Consider the following 8884-nt stretch of genomic DNA (forward strand, 5'->3'; position numbering starts at 1 on the left):
GTAGCCTTCTCCTGTCCCCAGGAGCGGGGCTGGGCGGCGGGGAGAGCTGTCCCGCCACGTGCAGGCCCCGGGCCCGCCCGCGGCGCCCCGCCCCGCCCCGTCGCCGCCAGCGCGCCCTGCGGAGCCCGCGCGAGCTGCCCGCGCGGGAGGCAGCGGCCCGCCTCCGAGCTATCTTGGGAGGAGGCCGGTCCACTGCGTCTCCCGCCTCTGCCCCCATATCTAAACTCAGGGTCCCCTCGCTGCCCGTTAACGTTCCCGCCCCAGCGCGCCCCCAGTCTGGACACCTCCCCGGAGGACACGCCGGCGAGGACTCGCGGGCTGCTTTTGCGGCGGGAGAGGCGGGGAAGGGGCGGCCTGCGGAACAAAGGCTCCGGGTGCGAGAGCCGTGCGCAGGCTCCTTGGAGCCCTGGCCGCTGCGTCCGGACGCGGGCCGGCGAGCTCGTCTCCCTGCCCCGGCGGCGTGTGCGCGCGGGAGCGGGCCGGGAGGCCGAGCCGCTGGGGCCGAGGCCGGGGCGCTTCCGGAGGTGCACCGGGAGGCGGCGGCCGGGACTCCCCCAGGCCCCCCCGCCCCGCTTCTCCCCTCCCCGGGGTCCCCTCCCCGCGCCTTTTGTGCTTCGCGGGCCGTACGGGCCTCCGAGCCTAGCGATACTGAGCGCTCTCGGGCTTTGGGGCCGGCGGAGTCCTCCTCCCCACTTTCTCTTTCGTGTCCGACCACAGTCTCGTGACGCTGGCAGAGTGATGGTTTTTGTCCCAAATACACACATGAGGACATGGGAAGAGTCTTGCCCAGACGGAGTCAGAAGAGACCCAGCATCTTGTCAGTCCCAGGAAGCGCCAGACCCTGGGCAGTGCTTGCGATGGCGCTCTGGCCAGGGGCGGAGGTGCCTCCGTGCGCGGCGACGGTGTGAGTCTGTAAGGCCTGGGGAGCGCACGGCAGGATGTGTTAGGAAAAAAGGGCGGCCTCCACCCGAACGTACACAGAACTGGTAGCCCCAGGGAGTGGACTTGACCATCACAAGACACTGGACACCGGGGATGTCCATGAGCAGCTGCAGGATTAATCTTGGAGTACTGGGTGCCCGGCGCTGGGCTAACCAGTAAATTACTCGAAAACAAGAATTAGAGATGTACTTTGGTCCATGCCCTGGACTGTGAAGTGAAGAGAGGGCAACTTCAGAAAAGGAGAAGTTAGAAACACCCACCACAGAGGGACTTCTGGCGTTTGCATGTACCTGGTCAGTGGTCAGGTGAGACTAGACAGGTCATGGGCTTAACCTGTCAGTCGCCTGAGGTTAAAATCCTGCTCCCGGGCAAGTTACTGGGTTTCTCAGAGCAAGGGTTTCCTCTAGAAAAGATAAAACAGCACACTTGTTTGAAAGCTGGCATTTCATAATGTACCCAGAGACTCATGCATTTGTCCCTGCCGCAGAGCGGAGGCGCCGTGCTAGCCCTTGGCTCTCCTGCCCTTCTCGCGCCTCCTTTATACCCATAGATAGAAAGTAGGAAGTGGTTGGAAGGGTCCTGAATAAAACGGAAAGGTGAGTCGTAAAATCGCAATTTCTCAGAACTGTGTTCATGTAGCCGTCCTTTCGGGTCTCTTAGGCATCGCCATTCAGTGTTCTGTTTCCTTTTTTTTTTTTTTTTAATTTATATATTTTATTGATTTTTTACAAAGAGGAAGGGAGAGGGATAGAGAGTTAGAAACATCGATGAGAGAGAAACATCGATCAGCTGCCTCCTACTGGGGATGTGCCTGCAACCAAGGTACATGCCCTTGACCGGAATCGAACCCAGGACCCTTCAGTCCGCAGGCTGATACTCTGTCCACTGAGCCGAACCGGTTAGGGCTGTTTCCTATTTTTATATGTTCATGTCCGGCTCCTCCTTTTACCACTCACCCCACTTTAAAAATTCCCTTATTTTGAAATGTATGAAATGCCTATGTACTTGTAATCATTTTAGAAATGTGGGCATTTTCTAAAGTATGCATTTCCCTACTGTACATGCAAAGTCAAAACACATGGTTAAAGAGACGCTGGGTCTCCACAGTGCTTTCGCTTTCAGAAGAAAAGGGGGAGGGAACCCAGAACATTCTTAGAGGCACAGGATTTTTTTTTTTTTTTAATTAGGGCCAACCCACTATTTCTTGCTTCCGTGCATTGTCACTTCCTCTGTGGAGCCTTCCCGGGTTCCTTCCTCTGCACTTCCGCTCACCTCACAAGGACAAGAAGGACCTGGTAAAATGGCTTTTACTTCCAGCGAGGCCTTGGCCTCGGTGTAGTCATCTTCCTATAGCCCGGGCCCAGCAGCTCAGAGGCATCCTGGTCAGACCGTGGTAGGCCCCCCTGAACTGAATGATGCATAGTATATCCCATTAGGAAACTCTCGGTCTCTGGTTAGAATGACGGATGGTGGAATTATTCCCAATTAATATTGGGGGTTTTTAATGAATAAACTGGGTGTGTTTTTTAGAAAAGTTTTACCGTATTTTCCGGCATATAAGATGACTTTTTAACCCAGGAAAATCTTATATGCCCAGTCTTAGACGCCGGAAAATATGGTAGATTTTCAGAGGAATTGAGCATGTAGAACAGAGCTCCCATATACCCCTCCACCCGCCCCTGCCCCTGCACACAGTTTCCCCTGTTGGCATCTTACCGTCAGGCGCTGCGTTCCCTGCCAGGTGGACCCGGGGTGATGCATGGTTAAACAAAGTCCACACTTGACCCAGACTTCCTCAGTCTTACTCTCTTGTCCTTTTGCTGCTACAGGGTCCAAACACCGCCCCCCGCAGAGGGCATGTCTCCTTAAGGTTCCTCTTGGCCGTGACAGTTTCTCAGACTTCTCCTGGTTTTCCATGCCCGTGACGGTTTTGAGGAGGGCTGGCTGGTCCAGGGTTTTGCGGGGCGCCTTCCTGTTGGAATGTGTCGGGTGTTTTGCGGAGGTGATGGGCTTGGAGGAAGAGCACAGAGGTCAGGTGCCATTTTCATCACCTCACACCGAGGGCACCTGCTGGCAGCCAGGTGTACGCCTGCGGGTGCCGCCTTGGTCAGCTGGCAGTGGCTCGCCCCGCGTCTCCGTGGCGAAGGAGCGCCCTCCTCTTCCCAGGCCGCAGGCCGGGAGGAAGTCACCGCGCAGCCCACACCCTGCCCTGCTCCTCCTCGAGGGTGCGATAGTACAGAATTTCTGTGGAATTCTTCTGCCTGGGAGGTGTTTAGAAATTGGGTTACACTTGCTGATTATCCATCTTAAGCCAAACTATAGCTATAAGAAAAGTTCTCCCAAATGTTAACACTGGACCACTCAGCAGAAACAGTTTTCAGTAAACTGGCTTTTCCCCCTGATGGTGAGTGCTGGTGATACAATGACTGGCGTATGGAGCCACCACCTTGGTTGACGCTGGGGCACCAGTGCTGGCATTTGCCTGATTGCAGCAATGTCAACACAGTGAAAAAGAGCACATGTCTTAATTTTACTGCGAAAATAGTTTTGACTTTGTGGTCGCCCTGAAAGAGTCTTTGGGGTCCCCAGAGGTCCACACTTTGAGAACGGCAGATCTAGTGTCCAAACTAGAATGCTGGAAGTCATCTTAGTCCTTCTTCTTTTTTTTTTTTAATCCTTACCTGAGGGTATTTTCCCCCCATTGATTTTGAGAGAGAACAGAAGGGAGGGAGAGAGAGGAACATTGACTTGAGAGAGACACATCAGTTGGTTGCCTCCTGCACAGGCCCTCCAACGGAGGTACCTGCCCTTGACCAGGAATTGAACCCAGGACCCCAGTCCCCAGGCTGACACTCTGACCACTGAGCAAACTGGCCCAGGCCCTTTCTTCTTTTTTCTGAGCTCCAGAATTATAGTTAGCGCTTCCTGAGTGAGATGACGTGCTAAGCTCTACTCTAAGCTTGTACATTCTAGAATCCTCCACCAACACTGAGACAGGGGCTAGTACTGTCATCCCCACTTGACAGAAGAGCAAGCTGAGGCATAATCTGCCCCAGACCCATGGTGGAGTCTGACTGCAGCAGCCCTGTACCGGGCCTCCTCCCGTCACCGTGAGCCCTCTCTCCCTCTGCCTCAGTTCAGGACTCCAGTCTTCCTTTAGTTAGTGCGGTCATCGCCTAACTCAGTGGTCGGCAAACGCATTAGTCAGCAGAGCCAAATATCAACAGCACAACGATTGAAATTTCTTTTGAGAGCCACATTTTTTAAACTTAAACTTCTTCTAACGCCACTTCTTCAACATAGACTCGCCCAGGCCGTGGTATTTTGTGGAAGAGCCACACTCAAGGGGCCAAAGAGCCGCATGTGGCTCGCGAGCCGTGGTTTGCCGACCACTGGCCTAACCCACAAGCTGCTTGCACCCAGGAAGTCCACCTGCGTGCAGTTTTCCATACACCTGCCCTCGCATGGACCTTTGCACCTGCGCCTAGCATGCTCCCCCAGCTGACTGCCATCTCCATTAACACTCAGGTAACACCACCTCCTCTGGAGAGCTGCCCTGCCCTGCCCTGAGATGGGGCTCTTCCTTCTACGCCTCCCTCCCCCACTGCTCCCTTCCCCCGCCACACATGCCTCTACCCTGGCCCTTACCAGGCAGGGGCGTGCTCACTGACTCCAGGGAACACTTCCTTGACAGAGCTTTGCAGCGGGCACCAGCTTTGCAGTGGGCGCAGCAGGTCACAGCTGAGAGCTTCCCTCTGGAGTCAGAGCAGGCCCTGGCCTCTGGGCTGCCGGGAGTCTAGCGGAGAGTGCCTGGCCCAGGGCTGCTCATGGCCAGGAGGGAGGGGCAGGGAGGCGCTTCCGATGGCGGGCATCTTCGGGTGTGAGCGCTAGAGCACGCCCTGGCCCTGGCTGGTCCAGCTCCCTCAGGGTCTGTGACACTGAGCAGGGCCAGACTGGGCATTCTGGAAATCCCAGGCCCTGGGTAGAGGTTGAAGTGGACAGGAGGGCGCGTGCTGGGCCAGGTGGTGAACTGGAGGGTGTGGCCCTGCCCACCAGACCATGAGGTGGGGGCCGGAGAAGAAATGCGTTGCAGATCACTCTCACGGGGCGCTGTGGAGAGACAGTAAGGTCATGTGGCGGAGGGCACTGCCTTAGCTGCAGTGGCTGGGAGGGACCTGGGAGGACGCGGAGGAGGTGACATTTTAGTTAGTTCACTCAGTCATTTTTGCACACACCAGAGCACCGAGTGAAGCAAACAAAAATTCCTGCCCCCTCAGAGCTTGATTCCAGGGGGAGGGGCCTAGGAGACAAATAAAGGTATTGTAGGATAGTAATGAGGAGGAAGAGGGCAGCCCTGGCCGGCTTGGCTCAGTGGATAGAGCGGCAGCCTGTGGACTGAAGGGTCCCGGGTTCGATTCTGGCCAAGGGCACATGCCTGGGTTGTGGGCTCAATCCCCAGTAGGGGACATGCAGGAGACAGCCGATCAATGATTGTCATCATTGATGTTTCTATCTCTCTCCTTCTCTCTTCCTCTCTGAAATCAATAAATATATTTAAAAAAAAAAAAGAAGGAAGAGGGCACATGAGAGCAGCTTGGGGGGTGCTGGGAGGTGCTGGACTAGATGGAGGGCAGGGAAGCCCTCTGCCCTGACATCTGAGCAGGGACTGCGCAGGGGAGAGCGGCCCGCGGTGCAGGTTCGGAGGAAGAGTGTTCCAGCGGGAAGGGCCGGTCCAGGGGCCGCGGCGTAGCTGGTGAACAAGGAGGTCAGCATGGCTGGGATGTGGTGAACTGGAGAGAGCAGGAGAGGCCGGAGGGAGCGCTTTAACGGATGGATGGCCGTGTGGCTGTGTGGAGAGCAGCTAGTAGACCAGTGCGGCCAGGGAGCCTGGAACCCTTGGGGGCTGGGGCTGGTGAGCAGTGGCTGCCTTCAGCATGTATGTTGGAGGGAGAGCTGAAGGTGTGCTGACGGGTGAGATGGATGGGGCAGAGACCACTCTGAGGGGAGCAACCGGATGCCCAGCGTCACTCCCTGGAACGGGGAAGATGCAAGGAGTGGCTCTCCCCTTCCCTCCCACTCTTTCTACAAATCAGTGGAAAAATATCCTCGGAGGAGGATTAACAAACAAAAAGATCAATTTCAGGACAGTGGTATCTTACGGTGGTGGGGGAGATGAATGGGATCTGAGGGATTCGTGGTAGGCTTCAACTGTATCAGTAAAGTTGTGTTTCCTTAAAGGCATCTGAAGCAAATATGGTAAAAGGTTCAAATTCTCAAGCTGGTTGGTGGATCCATGTTCATGTCTGAAGTGTTTGGTTCTCTGTTTGCAAACTTGTCTATTTATTTCATGTATTCACTTGGCCTCTGGCCCCCACTTCTGTAGGTAATTGGGATGAACCTCACTTCTGAGCCTCCCCTTTGGCTGCCACAGTTCAGGGGAAGCTCCTTAGACACCCCAGGGAGGAGGCTGGGGCAGATAGTGAAAGATGAAATAGAGGGCCGGAGACCATGGGATACCAGGACACAGGCTTTATTGGCGATCACCCTGCCGGCCGCCTTCCAGAGGGGAAAGAGAGAGAGAGAGCGTGCCGGGGTGAGAGTGCCTATTAAGGGGAGGTAAGGAAGGGATGGGGCTTAGGGCACTCAGCACGCGCTGATTGGTGGCTTCATGTAAGGCACATGATTAGGCACCTAGGGACTTAGGAATTGGGGGTTTAGGGTATATGGCAGGTGCTGATTGGTGGTTCAATGTACAGTCCATATAAGGTGTTCAGGAATGTCTGGCTACAGGTGGAGTTGACGTCATACTCCGTCCATCAGTTGGGGGAAGGGAGGACCTATCAGATAGCACCTCAGCCCACCCAGCCTTCCTTCCCCACCTCCTTCCTAAACTTAGGTCTGTGATCGAGGCCAAGTTCTCCTACTTCAGTTGTGAGTAGGGTTTACAACTGGGGTTGCAAACCCTACTTAAAATTGAGCTACACTTTAAAATATTTGTTCTGTCTCATTGCTTTGTGTTTTTTCTTCAGGGACGCTAACCTTACATTTGTACGACTTCCTTTGCTTATCTTCTCTCTCCCTAATGATTTATTAATTTTTGTTTTATCTTCTTCACGTTTATTTCTGTTCTTTATATATTCCAGAGTCCCTTACAGGGGTGTCTCCTCTCTTGTGTTTCGTTATTTGTTGTTGTTTCTGTATTTTTTTATACGTATTTTCTGAATCTCCCCGTTCCTGTTCCGTGTCCTGTTGCCGGACCGTGGCTTCCTTGAGTTAGTTCTGCTTCGTCAGCTTCCTGCAGCCGCCACTGCCTCGGAGTATTTCTTTAGGTTTACAAGAGGGTGTTGTGTTAACACGTCCTTCTGCTTCGTGGCCACTTTCCTCCGGTGAGTTTTTGTCGTCTGCAGGGGGTATTGCTGCTCCTTTTCAGACTTTTGTCTGACGGTGCCTTTGCCTGGATGGTTTTCCTCCAGTGCTTCCGATTGGGTGTTGGGTTACCACGCTCACTTATTTCTGAATGAGCTAGATTTCTGTAACCACGTATCAGCAAGAGAGTCCTGTGATGGGAGGGAGTGAGGAGGCGTTCCTTGTTTCTCAGCTCAGGGTTCCTTCCCCTGTCGTGACAGGGATGCATCCTGGACTACAGGCACCTGGACGTAGCCAGGCCTCCTCCGAGGTTAGTACCCTAACCTGGCTCAGGTGGCTCTTGCAGCCCCTGCTTCCTTGGTTCCTTCCTGAGCCGCTGACTCTGAGGCACCCTGCCCCTTCCTGCCAGCGGGCTCCTCTCTCTTTCCTAAGCTGCACCTGTGAGCGCCGCCCCCCCCTACCCCCCCATCCCAGTACTTAGGGATTTAGTTCTCCATGTTTCTGCCTCTCCCTGCTTAGCCCTGCTCAGCGGTTCCCACCCAGGCGGAGTTCTCCCCCCTGAAGCCGAGTTTTCCCTGGGGATTGCTGGGATCTGCACCACCTGGACTCGTGTGCAATTTCTGGTCTTTCCTGTGGCACCCGATAAACCTTTCTTTTCCTTTTTCTCTACTTCAGTTTTAAATGCTAGCCTTGCTGGGTAAAGTAGTCTTGGTTGTAGGTCCTTGCTCTTCATCACTTTGAATATTTTATGCCAATCCCTTGTGACCTGAAATCTTTCTGTTGCAAAATCAGCTGCTTTTAGGTTTATCGTTAACCTTTGACATTTTAATTATGATGTGTCTTGGTGTGGGCCTCTTTGGATCCGTCTTGTTTGGTTGGGACTCTCTCTGAACTTCCTTCACCAAGATAGGGAAGTTTTGGGTCATTATTCACATAGGTTCTCAATCCTTGCTCGCTCTCTTCTTCTGGTACCCCTATGATGCAGATGTTACATTTCATGTTGCCCCAAAGTTACCTTATACTATCCTCATTCTTTTAATTCTGTTTTCTTTTCACTACTCTAATTGGGGTTTTTTCTACCTTGTCTTCCTCTCACTCTAAAATCACCTCTGCCCGTATATTACTGTTATCGCAGCTGAGAGATGGTAAAAAATCTCCCTTGAAGTAGGTTTTGGTTCTAGAGTCCTGATCTTCCCCCAAGGACTCATTAACACGGAACTGATTCTTTGAGCTTCCTAGTCAAGCATTCCCAATGTTTATACTGGCCTGTTTAGAGCAGAGCCACACAATAGGGGACATTCATGGACATGGGGTTTGTCCATACTGCCCCTAAAATGTTTTTGAAGATTGTGTCTGCCTTTCTGTGGGAAAAGAGCCATTGCGAATTCACTAAGCTAGCTTGGAAAAGTCTAAAAACCAATGTATTAAGTTCTATATTTGTGGGTGTGTGTGTTTTTTTTAAGTCACAGATTGGTTGGAGGGAAAAAGTACTGGCTGTGAATTACCTTCAAATTCATATTCACTTAGCGGTTATACTAATTTACACCATGTTTTTAAAGTACTTAAAGTGTATATT

This window comes from Cnephaeus nilssonii (assembly GCF_951640355.1).
Source record: "Cnephaeus nilssonii genome assembly, chromosome: 18".
Taxonomy (NCBI): domain Eukaryota; kingdom Metazoa; phylum Chordata; class Mammalia; order Chiroptera; family Vespertilionidae; genus Cnephaeus; species Cnephaeus nilssonii.